This window comes from Apteryx rowi, unplaced genomic scaffold, assembly GCF_003343035.1.
Source record: "Apteryx rowi isolate R43461 unplaced genomic scaffold, aptRow1 scaffold_137, whole genome shotgun sequence".
NCBI lineage: Eukaryota > Metazoa > Chordata > Aves > Apterygiformes > Apterygidae > Apteryx > Apteryx rowi.
Genome location: NW_020447608.1, coordinates 1,444,451 through 1,456,261, shown reverse-complemented (window position 1 = coordinate 1,456,261; position 11,811 = coordinate 1,444,451).

The window sequence follows — 11,811 nt, the reverse complement described above, 5'->3', positions numbered from 1 at the left end:
TGATCTCTTTTCCTTCCCTTTCTCCTGACTTTTCCATCCACGTCTCTCTCACAACATGGTACAGTGGCAGGTGAGTTTTTCATTGGCAGAAGTAAGAAACAAAACAAAAAATCTTAACCTAAAAAATGAAAGAGTCTTTTCAATCATACTAATACAGCCCAGTGTGATGTTGGAATACATCTGGGAATTAATGGGACAGAACAAAAATTTTTCCCCAAAGAGGAAAAGAAATTATGTATTGCTGTTGAATTGCTTCATTTCTTTCTTAAGTACGTGAGGCAGAGTTCTCACTGATAGGATTTGAAGAAAAAAAGATGATATTTGCTATATTTAGTAGCTTCTGCATTTTGGCACATTTGCTTGCTAAAAATACCTAAATGCACGTATTTTAGTGGGGGGGGAGGGGAAATCAGCATTTCTGCCTCTTACCATTCAATTATACTGGCAACAAGAGAGGTAGAAAATTGCAATTTGAGATTCCTTGACAGTTGTCTGCAGAATGTAAAGCTTTCAAATTTTTGTGTGTGCAGGAGGCGAGGAACCCAATCAAGTAGGCTGGCTTAGATGACTGGGAGGCAGCGTGGGTTAGCACTTAGCCCAGGTGCTCGGCTGCATGCCCAGGTGTGCTGATGCTCAGGCCTGGAGTTAAGTACCACTCCTCTCCTGAGGCAGGGAGATGGTGTTCATGTATCCCAGGGCAACACAGAGGGGATAGGGTCAGGAACCGGGGGCAAACAGGGGATCCCTGGGCCAAAGCCAGCCAAGAGGATATATGCAAGGAGAGAGGATATGCCCAGAGCAAGGTGTCTGCCCAAACTCTCAATCCTGAGCACCTCTGGGCAACTGAGATTCACAGCCTGATCCCCATTCCTGGATTAGGATTTAAGCTATTTCTTTAGGGAATATGGAACTAAGCTTACTCTTTTCCTTTAAAGCAATGCCCCTACATGCTGCCCATTAGATAGCCCAGGACCTAGTGTAGTTGGCCAGGGAATTAAGACTTGGGTTATGAGCCTCTTCAGTCTGAGGAGGTTTGCTGGCCGCAGCTCATCCCTTTTGGTAGCTGCATTTCTGACACAAGCTGCTGATGCTGCTGTGGGACCATGCTGCCTACATGCATTAGGGACACCCAGAGCAAGCTACTACCTAGGGACAAGTTTCCTAGGGTCAGCTCTTAGCTTCAATCTTCCTTGTGTACTACTACTGCAAGCAGGTTACTAGGGCTTTCTAGGACTCCATCTTCCTATTGGTATAAGTAGTAGTAGCAGCAAGTAACTACCTCTAAGCATGAAATTGAAGTTATTAATACCTGTGAAGCTGCTGAGAGGTTATTGGTTTAAAGTGCTGAGCCATATCCTTTCAACAGGACAGGATCTGGATCTGAGGTAGAAGGTATTCTTGAAGAGATGAATAATAGCCAATATAGATTTGCAAGAGTAACTCAAGTCACACTGATCTAGTTTCCTTTTCCAAAAGGGTAACAGGGCTTGGGAGGTCAGGGATGCCAAATRTCTTGACTTTGGTGAAGCTTTTGATGTGCAACTCATGATATTCAAGAAAAGATGCTCTACGTTAATCTACAGTGAGATAATAAAAAATTGGTCAGAAAACCATTTCTTAAAAATAGTTATCACTATTTTATTGCCAGATGAAAAGTATTAAGTGGATTCTACAGGTGCTCATTGGGAGGGTGTCCAACACTAATCAATATTTCCATTAATGTCTTGGATAACGGAATAAAGAATATACTTATTAAATCTGCAGATGACATCAAGCTGGGAGGGACTGAATATACTAGAGAACAGAAATAGAATATGGAACAATCACAGCAAATTGGACAAATGATCTGAGAACACAAGATGAAATTCAACAAGGACATATTCTTGTAATTAGACTTAAGCAGGAATAATCAACTTCATAAATACAAAAAAAGAAACAGTCAGCTAGGTGGCAATTTTACAGCCAAGGGTCTGGAAGTTGCTGTACATCACAAGCTGAAAAAGAGTGAATAAAAGTGTCTCTACCACTGGACACTAAGTATCATACTGGGACAACCAGAAAGCTTAGTCTGACGGACCCATGACGTAGGTCTTCACCTGGATTGTGTCCAGTGTTGGGCGTCCCGCTCCAAGACACAGGGTAATGGAGAGAGTCCAGAAGAGAAAAAAGGGGAATGGTGGTCAGAGGTTTAGGGTCCCTGGCCAGCGAGGGCAGACTGAAAAGACAGAGGTTACTTAAAGAAAAAAAAAAATGACTGAAGGAGGACACAGTAACAGTTTTCTAATATCTGAAAAGCTGCTGCAAGGGAAAAGAGAATAATCCTTTTTCCATGCCCCTGGTGAGCAAGAGAGGTAATAAGTTAAACTTCAACATGGAAGTTTTGGATTAATCTATTAAGAATAGGGAAGTGCTGGAATAGATTGCCTAGAACTTAGACAAAATATTGTCAGGGGCAAAGGAGGTGCAGCTGAACATGCCTGGGGCAAGGAGATGGACTAGATGATCTCTCAAAGCCCCTTCCAATCCTATTTCCTATAGCTTTTTTGATCAGTAGGAGCAAGTTTAAGCAGCAGCAGTTCACAGAAATCTCTATTCCCCCTCTCTCATATCAGATTTTTCCACAATGAAATGGAAGAGTTTTGAAGTTCTTACAGCGCAGGGGGGAAAAAAAAAAAAAAAAAAAAAACCACACACACATGCACCAGTCCCTATGTAGCTTCAGTAAATCTATGGGCTGTAATCATAGCAGTTTCTAAATATACCAGACACACATTTACGTACTCTCAACCCTGTGCAGAACAGAGCTTGGGACATTAATCTTTCAGCAACAAGGAGACAGGCCTCTCTGAGAAGCCCACATAACTCTGTTCCTACCAGTGGCTATGGAGCCACGCAGCCCTGCGGCTCCCTGCACAAGCCTTCCTCACCCAGTAGCCCCTGCCAGGAAAAGCAGTTTTATTCCTGGGTCAGTGGTCTGTGCAGTCCCAAAACTAAAGAGTTTGTTGGGKTTTTTTTTAAACCAAACAAACTAAAGTCATGTCTAAAAATCACGATAAAACCCTACAAACCAGTAACAATCTCCAAGACCGCAAGCAGAGGATCAACGACAACTGTTCGCGACATTTGTATTTGAAATCACCCCCCACCACCAACTCTCTTTATCAGGCAGTGAACAAGAGAAGCTCCTCTGTGAGCAGCCAGAGCTGCCGCAGGACACACTGCACAGGAAGACACCACACATCGTGCTGAAGTGCGGGGCGAGCACGTGGAAGCAGGAGGGGAGAACGCGCAGAGAAAGCTGTGCCCTGCTGTGCTCCCAGCCCAACAGTGCATCCTTACAGACATGTGCTACAAAGAGACCAAACAGTGACCCCAGGACTGTAATTAGCAGAGGTGTGACAAAGACATATCCATCGCCTCTTAAGTGAATGGAAACATTCCTGGTGTCAGGAGTGCATGACAACTCCTCCCATCCCGTAGGTATGTCTCATTATGGACCTTTGGCAACTCTCCTCAAATTGAGGAGGCCACTGTCCCTATAGTCTGCTAAGGATGAAGACAGTTAATACCATTTCTGAGATAGGCCATAAAGTCCCCAATCAGCACCTAGTAAAGGCTATGAGTAACCTATTTCAGTGCTAAAGAGCTTCTGAGAGGCTGTCAGCTGGGCCCAGCTCCTCCTGAGAGGCCTCAGCTGCTGCAGGATTTTCCTCCATGGGCTCCAGTTTCAGCTCCCTATCTGTGGGCTACAGCTGCCACATGTCGAGCATCCTCTGCTCCTGGGGGTGTGATGAGACAAAGGCTCTGGGCAACACCTTCGGGGCTGCCCCCAAGAAGTGCATGGAGCTATTTCAGCACAAGACAGAATAAGCTCTCGCTGCACCTCGTTCTGGGGAGACACAGGTCACCGCGGGACCTTCGAGCCTCCCCGCTGCAGGGGGCTGGGGCAGCTGCAGGGCAGAACCATGTTTTTCTCATTGACACTCACACGGGCAGTGGGCACCTGGGGGTCAGGGCTCATCTCTGCGGGCTGGCCATCAAGGCTTCTTCTCCCATCTCCCTCACCCACAGCATCTCTGAGCAATGCTCCCAACACTGGCTGTGCCCCTGCTGCTTGAGTTAATTACAGTAATTATACCTGCACTCCTCAGCTCCAGCTCCCTTTTGTTGTCACTTTCCTGCCCGTTCATTTGCAAATCTAATCGCTTGTGAATTTTTTTTTAAAAAAGAAAGGGGGTAGGGAGGGCAAAGATACAAATGAAGAAGGAAAGTACAATTCCTTTAACAGCAATACAACAGGAGTAAAACAGCCTTTGAACAACACCAGGTGTTTCATTCAGTGCCCCTGGGAGGGCTGCGCGTTGCTCCTAGCTCTGACAGAAGGGCCTTTGCTAGGCTCCAGGCACTAGATCAGAATGGAAGAAAAGAAATCATTGCATCAGCATCCCACAACACCTGCCAAATCACCTTGGCTACCAAGTTCATGGCAGAGCTCAAGATACTGCCTGGTGCTTCTGAGTGCACTTGCTGAGGGGCAGGAAAGCATCCCTGGGCACCCAGTGCCCATATATGCCCATATATGGCATGGCAGGGCACCCGAACATACAGCCTGAATCTCTGACAACTGCTCTCCTCGGTGTTCAGCCCTACACATTTCTCACGCAGATTTCCCATGGGCAAGGGGCACTGCAGTGTCAGCCGCAGAAACAGAAGTCTGTTTTCATGCATGGGAGTGGAGGCTTTTCCACAATGACCCTGGAAGAGCCATTCAGTTCTGGCTGGCTGCCTGATAAAGCACAGATCTGAGGTCAAGCCTTTGCAAAAAGTAGTGGGAAGAAGAGTAACCAGAGGAAAAAAAGTGTGTGTGTGGGGGGGAGAAGCAGCTTCCTAACCCTTTTCAGGTTTGTGCCATCCAGGGCTTTGAGCAAGGGGAAGCCCATGGTGTGCCCTGCCAGCTGACACTGGGATCCACCCTTTTATAATGCCTTAGCACTGCCAAAGGGCAGCAAGGTAGAGCAGTGCATCTTGTTGACCCATTACAGTATATAGAGGGCCTACCATTTCTTAGGAGAGAAATGCAGAGGAATTGTGTTATTTTTCCTCTTTTAGGGCCAATGGAGAGATAGAGCAGTACTGAGATCTGCTGACAAAGAGGCAGTGCGAAGAGACTCCCTGGTTCCTTTGCACTAAGTGCAGTTTAATTATAGTGAACTGAAGCACATTCACACTATCCTTTACACCAGTTTGTCACTGTATCCCCACAATTCTGGGCTTGTTCACATTGTTGTCCTGGATGTTACTGCTGTCCCACAGTGCAGTGTTTTGTCATTCAGCTCCAGGACCAACTCCTCTCACCATCCATGCTGGAAAGACATTCCAGATGGCTGCAGAAGCCTAGAAGGTTGAGAAGGTGAGGACTAAACTAACTCCCCTGACTCCTGAGCAAGATTTAAATAAAATAATAAAAAAAAAAAGCCTGTTCTTCTACTGTTCTTCTAACACTTTAAGAAAGCTGAAAATAGGTGATGTTTCTCATGAGCAGAGTAGATGTTTCCTATCATCATAGGCTTCATACACTGAACACATGGTATTTTGCATATCTGCATAGGCAAGAAAAAACTTCTAGAGAATGGACAGGAGCAGGAGACAGAGGCTTTCTGAGCATCGTGGGCAGGCAGAGATGCAGTCAGGGAAACAGGTCAGAACTGTGAAACACTCCTATTTTGAGGTCATCTCCAACAGGAAATTTTTCACTAAAGCGAACGCAACAAATTCACTTCAGTCTAACAGACAAAATGCAACCTCCCCCTCCCCCAAGGTAAGGTGTTGTTTCCAGGCAAGAAATATGAAGCAAGAGTATTGCAAAGACCTCAGCACCATGTAACTAAGAAGTCTCAAAGTCCTGTAGATGACATACTCCCAGGAGGCTGACTGCTGGAGAAGGAGAGAAAGGACTTGCAATTAGGTTGATTAAAATAGTGGTCCCAGTATGGTATTTTCTCCGCAGTTGCCAGGAGACTAGAAGTCTGGGATGAACTGTTCAACCTTTTTGTGACAAAAATAGGTGTTTACTTCCACACAGTATGAGTCCTGGCCCTTTCCAAGGCTGCACATTCTCTATTTGTCCTCCAGAAAAACAATCCCCCTCCAACTTTGATTTCTTAGACTTATGGTAAGGTGGATTTGCCAGGTCCTGAAACACATTGGTTCTTTCTTTCCCCCATGTTTCCAACCCAGTGTCCAGCTCGAGGCTCTATGCTAATAATTCAGTGGTTGTTCTTTCACTTTTTATAATATTAGCCCTATCTTTTCTTTCTGCTCTGGAGTCCGGCTCTGGATAAGCAGGTCATTTCCAGGTTACTCCCCTTCTTGGATATGCACCTGAAGCAAAGGATGACTATGTGGCTTGACTGAGTCTTAATGGATGAGGACATTGAAAAGAGCAGCTACTCACAGGCTATTAGTTGGACATGCAATCCCTACAGGCAGGGCTTTATGCTGCAAAAGGTTACCTTAGCGCCTCCAGAAACAGAGAATCCTGGTGTAGAAAACCACCAGGCTATCTTAGCAGCTTACTCCATTTTCCCCCTCCCTTTTCCCAGCTGACAGAGAGATGGAAGGAAATACTGAGTATATTGGTGGGAGATGGGTTTATTCTCAAACATAGCCTTAGTTTTGCCTTCAAGTCCCTTTCGGGGAACATTCTGACATTTGCCAAAAAGAAGAAAAATAGAAGGCTGAAGTAGCTGTTCCAAAGCTAGACACCTGAAGATCTCTGTAACATTTGAAGTGCCTCTGTAGCCTGATTTGGGCCATCTGCTTCAAGAAAAATCTCATCTTTCCTAAAGCCATATGCATTAATGAAACTGAGCTTATGTGCCTTTCCTATGGCTTTCTCCCGCTGCATCTGCTGCTACAACAAGCATGTGTGCCAAGCAATGCATTTGCCCTTTTAATGCCCTGATGCCAACATCTTGAGCAGAAGGCAACAGGCTACAATAGATGGATAGATAGGAAGCATGCCATGGTTTTGTAAAGGAAGGATAGAGATGACAGTGGAGATAGAGGACTGCAAGAATAGCAGGAAAAATAGCACAAAGCTTTAAGTCTCTGCTACAGATGCTGTAGTAAGTGTGTGGGGGAAGGGGGTTCGAGTGCCAAGAGACAGAGGATCCTTGCTCCTATTAGCATAGCAGCAATCAGGCAATAGTTGGAAAGAGCCATTTAAATCTCCCTGTGTAGCTGTGTTGTAACGCAGCACATAATTGCTCACAGAGCTCCTCTCCACAGCCTGCGCAGGCTGCCTGCAGGAAGAGCCGTACTGGGCAGTCATCTCAGCACAACTGTCCACATGACTCCTTAGATAACCTCCAAATCAGAGTTATTTACACAAGGAGCTAAAAACTTCTTGGTTAGATCCCATGACACAAAGGGCACTCCTGCAGTTGCTGCACCAAGCTCTTTACTGCATCACTTCTGGGCGGAGAAATGATTTTGTCCACAGAAACATGTAGTTTGCTCCTCAGAATAGAGGCAAGCAGCAGGAGCATTACCAGAAGGTCTGTTTTCAGTCTTAGTCTTCAAGTACTCCACCAGACTTTCAGATGGACTTAGTACCAGCCCCAAGAGAGCTCCTTCCCTGCGTTTGCTCCAACACACTTCCACAGTATTGCAAATGAAGATCTCTAAAGAGGGTAGGCACAGCCAGGGACTCTGAAGGAGGCTTGCAGGAGTATGAAGGCAAGGCCGCTTTAGTGGAGGATACAAACTCACTAATACTAGCACCAGAATGAGAACCCCAGGTTTCCCACCAGCATTTAATAGAAGTTTTTCTGCTCCAGAGCCAACCTGACTGGATGTCAAGGACACATTGTAAAGACAGGTCCATCCAGGTGTGAAGCAATGTAGCAGAGATAGCAGTTGGAAGACTGCCAGAAGGAAAACAACTAAGAACACACCCAAGAACCTTAAGCCCAGCAAGCTCACTGTGGAATTACTAAGTGAATTGCTTCCTGCAACCTCAGATGCTAATTACTTGTTTATTTTTTGTATTTAACATTCTCCTGTCCAAGCTATAGTAAATCTAACAATGCCCCAAACAAACAGACTCCAAGCGTCTTTCCTTGAAAGCGTTTCCTGCTAGCTGCTACCTAGGCACCATATCAGAATAACATTATTTTAACTCCTAAGTGGCTATTGTTTTGCATGTTGTAAACTGGGAAGAAAGAAGGAAATGGCTCAAGTAGAGACTATGCCTTCAAATCCTTTCTGTCTACGGCTACAACTATCTAGCCTTTAACAAAGGCTGCTGGGAGGGTTACACAGCCCAGAGAGATGCACTTCTATATGTCAATAGCATCCAGTAGATGCTCCTTGAATTCATTTCCTGACTCTTCAGGGCTGGGGGGAATAGTGCCCTAGGGTGCTTTTCCAACTTATCTTGAATAGTTCTTTTCTGTTTACAAATTCTTTTTGGATAGCAGTGTCCTAAATTTGTTTACCCTCCTTCCAGATCGGATAGTCACTTTGATGCTGTTCATCCCTCAGGTTTCTAGTGGTTCTTGCAGCTGCAAATCTGCCCCATTTGTTGCAGCATCTCCAGCCCCAGTGGCCATACAGCATCAGGCATGGAGGAACCAAGGGAAGGAAGCAAGAAATGTTGGTTTTCTATAGGCCCTGTACAAATCATGAATATTTTGAAAGGTCTATCCAAGTGATAGCATTATTTAGCTTCTTCATGGCAAAGAAGATGGGAATTCAGAGAAGTACTGCTCCCTCCCCAAGCTATTTTGCCACAAATTTCTGTCACTTCACAAAGGCGATTTGCTTCCACCTTGATGACGACCTTCGCAACTGATGGGAGGAAAGGAGGGTGTTTGTCTCAACAGATAGGTTTCGCAGATTCAGAGGTTATTGAGCGGCTGACAAAAGGGGATTAGCAAAAGCATGGTTTATCTTAGCATTAAATATGGCCTGCCACAGATTTCTGTGTTAAGAACAGCCTCTCATGGTCAATAGGCCTGGCAGCTTTGGGTCAGTCAATAAGGCCTAGTACCAGCCTTGGCATGAGCATCAATTCCTGCTTATTACAATATAGTTTATGCTTTAAGTCTCACAGAGGCTTTTCTACTGAGAGCTGCTCCTTGCTTGGCCAAACCCTTTCAGAGTCAAGAGAGCAAGAGGGAGAGGTGCTGGCCAGCCAATAGGCAGCAATATTCTGAGTCTGAATAAGGAGTTGGTGCACAAAGTCACGCAAAGAGCTGTGCTTCAGACAAGAGAGTAGAGTAAGAGACTCAGCAAATGGATGTAAGACTCGAGATCAGAAGCCTGGCCTGGTGCTGCACAGCTCTCCTATCAGAGCACTGGGCATAGCTGGAGAGCTGGATGAGGTAAGCACTGTGAAAAGCTCTCAATGGTACCGTGAGGTAAAGAATCTCGAATCTGTATCTCCATTCTCAGTTGCTCAGTTTAAGACCTTAGAAGAAGAGTTCTTCTGCCCACTGTTGTTTGCTCCCCAGAGCACTCCATTCTCTCTGATCTGGCCCATTACAGCACTTCCTTCAGYGATCTAGGATAGAAGAAGAGAAAACCGGAAGCTGGAGATCTCCACAGAATATGGCACCCTCAAAAAGCCTAAACATTACTTTGCTGTTGTTACGCTTCCTCCCATCCATCCTCAGCCACCCCAAGACACAATGAAGTTACCACATGTACTCATTGTCAGGCTTGCAAAGAAGTCCAAGGGAAGATGCATTATCACGTATTTCATAACCACCACCACCTCGAGGAGCAGGACTTGCCCTAGCCACCCTTTTCTTTGTTGTTTCCCCACACTAGAAAGCAGAGAAATACTCACCTGCCTTGAGGTTACCAAACACAACAACTCCTCCTCCTTGAGGCAGCCTTATTGCTGTTGGCTCTGCTACCTCCCCTTTTCTTCCCTTCCTTTTCCACATCATCCACATGTTGTAACAAACGAGTTACCAAAGCTGTCAGCAGACACACTCGTTATCTCTAGCAAGAGAAAAAGCAACCATGACTCAAAGCTGTGACCTCGTTACAGCTTGTAATGAGCTGACAGGAAAATATTTCTGCCTGATTAGAATCCTTAATGAGCTCCTGATTATTATGAGTGCAAGCTGGCTGGCCTCCCATTTTGTCCCATCTGTAATGGCAGGACAACTTCTAACATCCCCTACATATTTCTTTCTCTTAGTCTAGCTGGAAGAGGTATAGTCGCTCTTCACCAATCTGTACTGCACCCTGGGAACAGCAAAGGAGAAATACTGCTGGTATTAATTTATCAGCCCTTACAGGAAATCAAGGGTGCTGCTTGGGAAAGAACCTTTAGGTCACCAGTGGTGTCACCAAAGACACCAGCCAAAGGCACTGAGTCATGCTGAGCCCCAGAGAGGGCTGTCATGTGGGGTTTTAAGATCTCTTAACAGGTGTTTGGAACCAGGATGCTGTTTTTCCATTACATGTTACCTATTAAAAATTAACCTCCTCAAACAACAGGTCCTGTTAGGCAATCTCACTAGCAGAGGAAAACTGCAAAATGCATATTTACAGTGAAAGTATGTAGTCAAAACTGGCCTGTGTGGTAAGCAGAGGGCCTGAGTATCCCATGGCAGATGTGCAGATCAGGCACTGCTACATCTCCCCCAGATATCTACCTGCTGGTAGATGCAGGAGGCCAGAGAGGGCACAGGAAGGGAACATGCTGTCTTCCTAGGAGGATCCCTGCAGACCAGGCATCTGGTGTATCTGCAAGGCCATTCTCTGAATCACATCAGAGAGTTGTCTTGTCTTCTCTCAGCTTGGGACTGCAGACATCCCATAAGACCCTGCACCTTGGCAGCCTCTGTGTTCCCCCAGCACTGCAGGCCCCCACAGACAGTAGTGATCATTTGGAGACTCCAGGCCCTCTCCATCCCACATCTAAACTCTGGGACTTTATACCCTGGAAGGGTACTCTACTCTCATCTGCAGTCCTTCATGCCCACCTCCATCTATCACCATCTCCACTCTTTTTCCCCCAGTTTCTTAACTAAAACCCTCACAACATTCATTCTTGACTCCTTGTTCAAAAACCATGACAGCCAGCAATTCCTCTCATCAGGCTATTTCTTCCTCCCTAGTGACCAGAAACATTTTTTTCTAGCTTCCCAACTGCTGCAGCCAAAAGTAAACCAGGGCCAGGTGGGTGAGGGGATGGGAGAAGTTCTCCAAGCCCAGCTTACTTTATAACGCAWCCTAGTATTACAGTGCACCAATGAGACAGTCACAGTCAGCATCAGTTTGGGTAGAAAATAACAAAACCAACCAATAACTGTGCTGATTAAATATTTAAGATTGAGCCTACATTATTACATCTTTAAAGGCTATCTTTTTAGCTTACCTGCACTTCATTGGAGTGACTGGCCCGATCTCAGTAACTGAGATGCTTCATGTGGTCTTGGTGATTCAACTCCAGCCCACACAACTTGAGTGTCCAAGATGATCTGGTGATCTGACTGAGCCAAGTGACTCATGTGACCAGCATAGCTTGGGACAGGACACCTTGGTGACGACTGTGACTCAGTCTTTGCTGCTGTTGTGTCATAAGGAATGGCTGGCACAGATAGACACGGGCAAGTGGTTAGTCACTGTCTTACACAGGTTGTAAAGATTTCAAAGTACTTAGTAATTACTGAAAACAAACACAGCTGCATTCTATGTAAATATATATATATTCTTTCAACAGAAGAGATATAAACTTTCTTTTTTAAAGGTTTATGCCTTCTATAAACAGAATTATGGAAGTAGGAA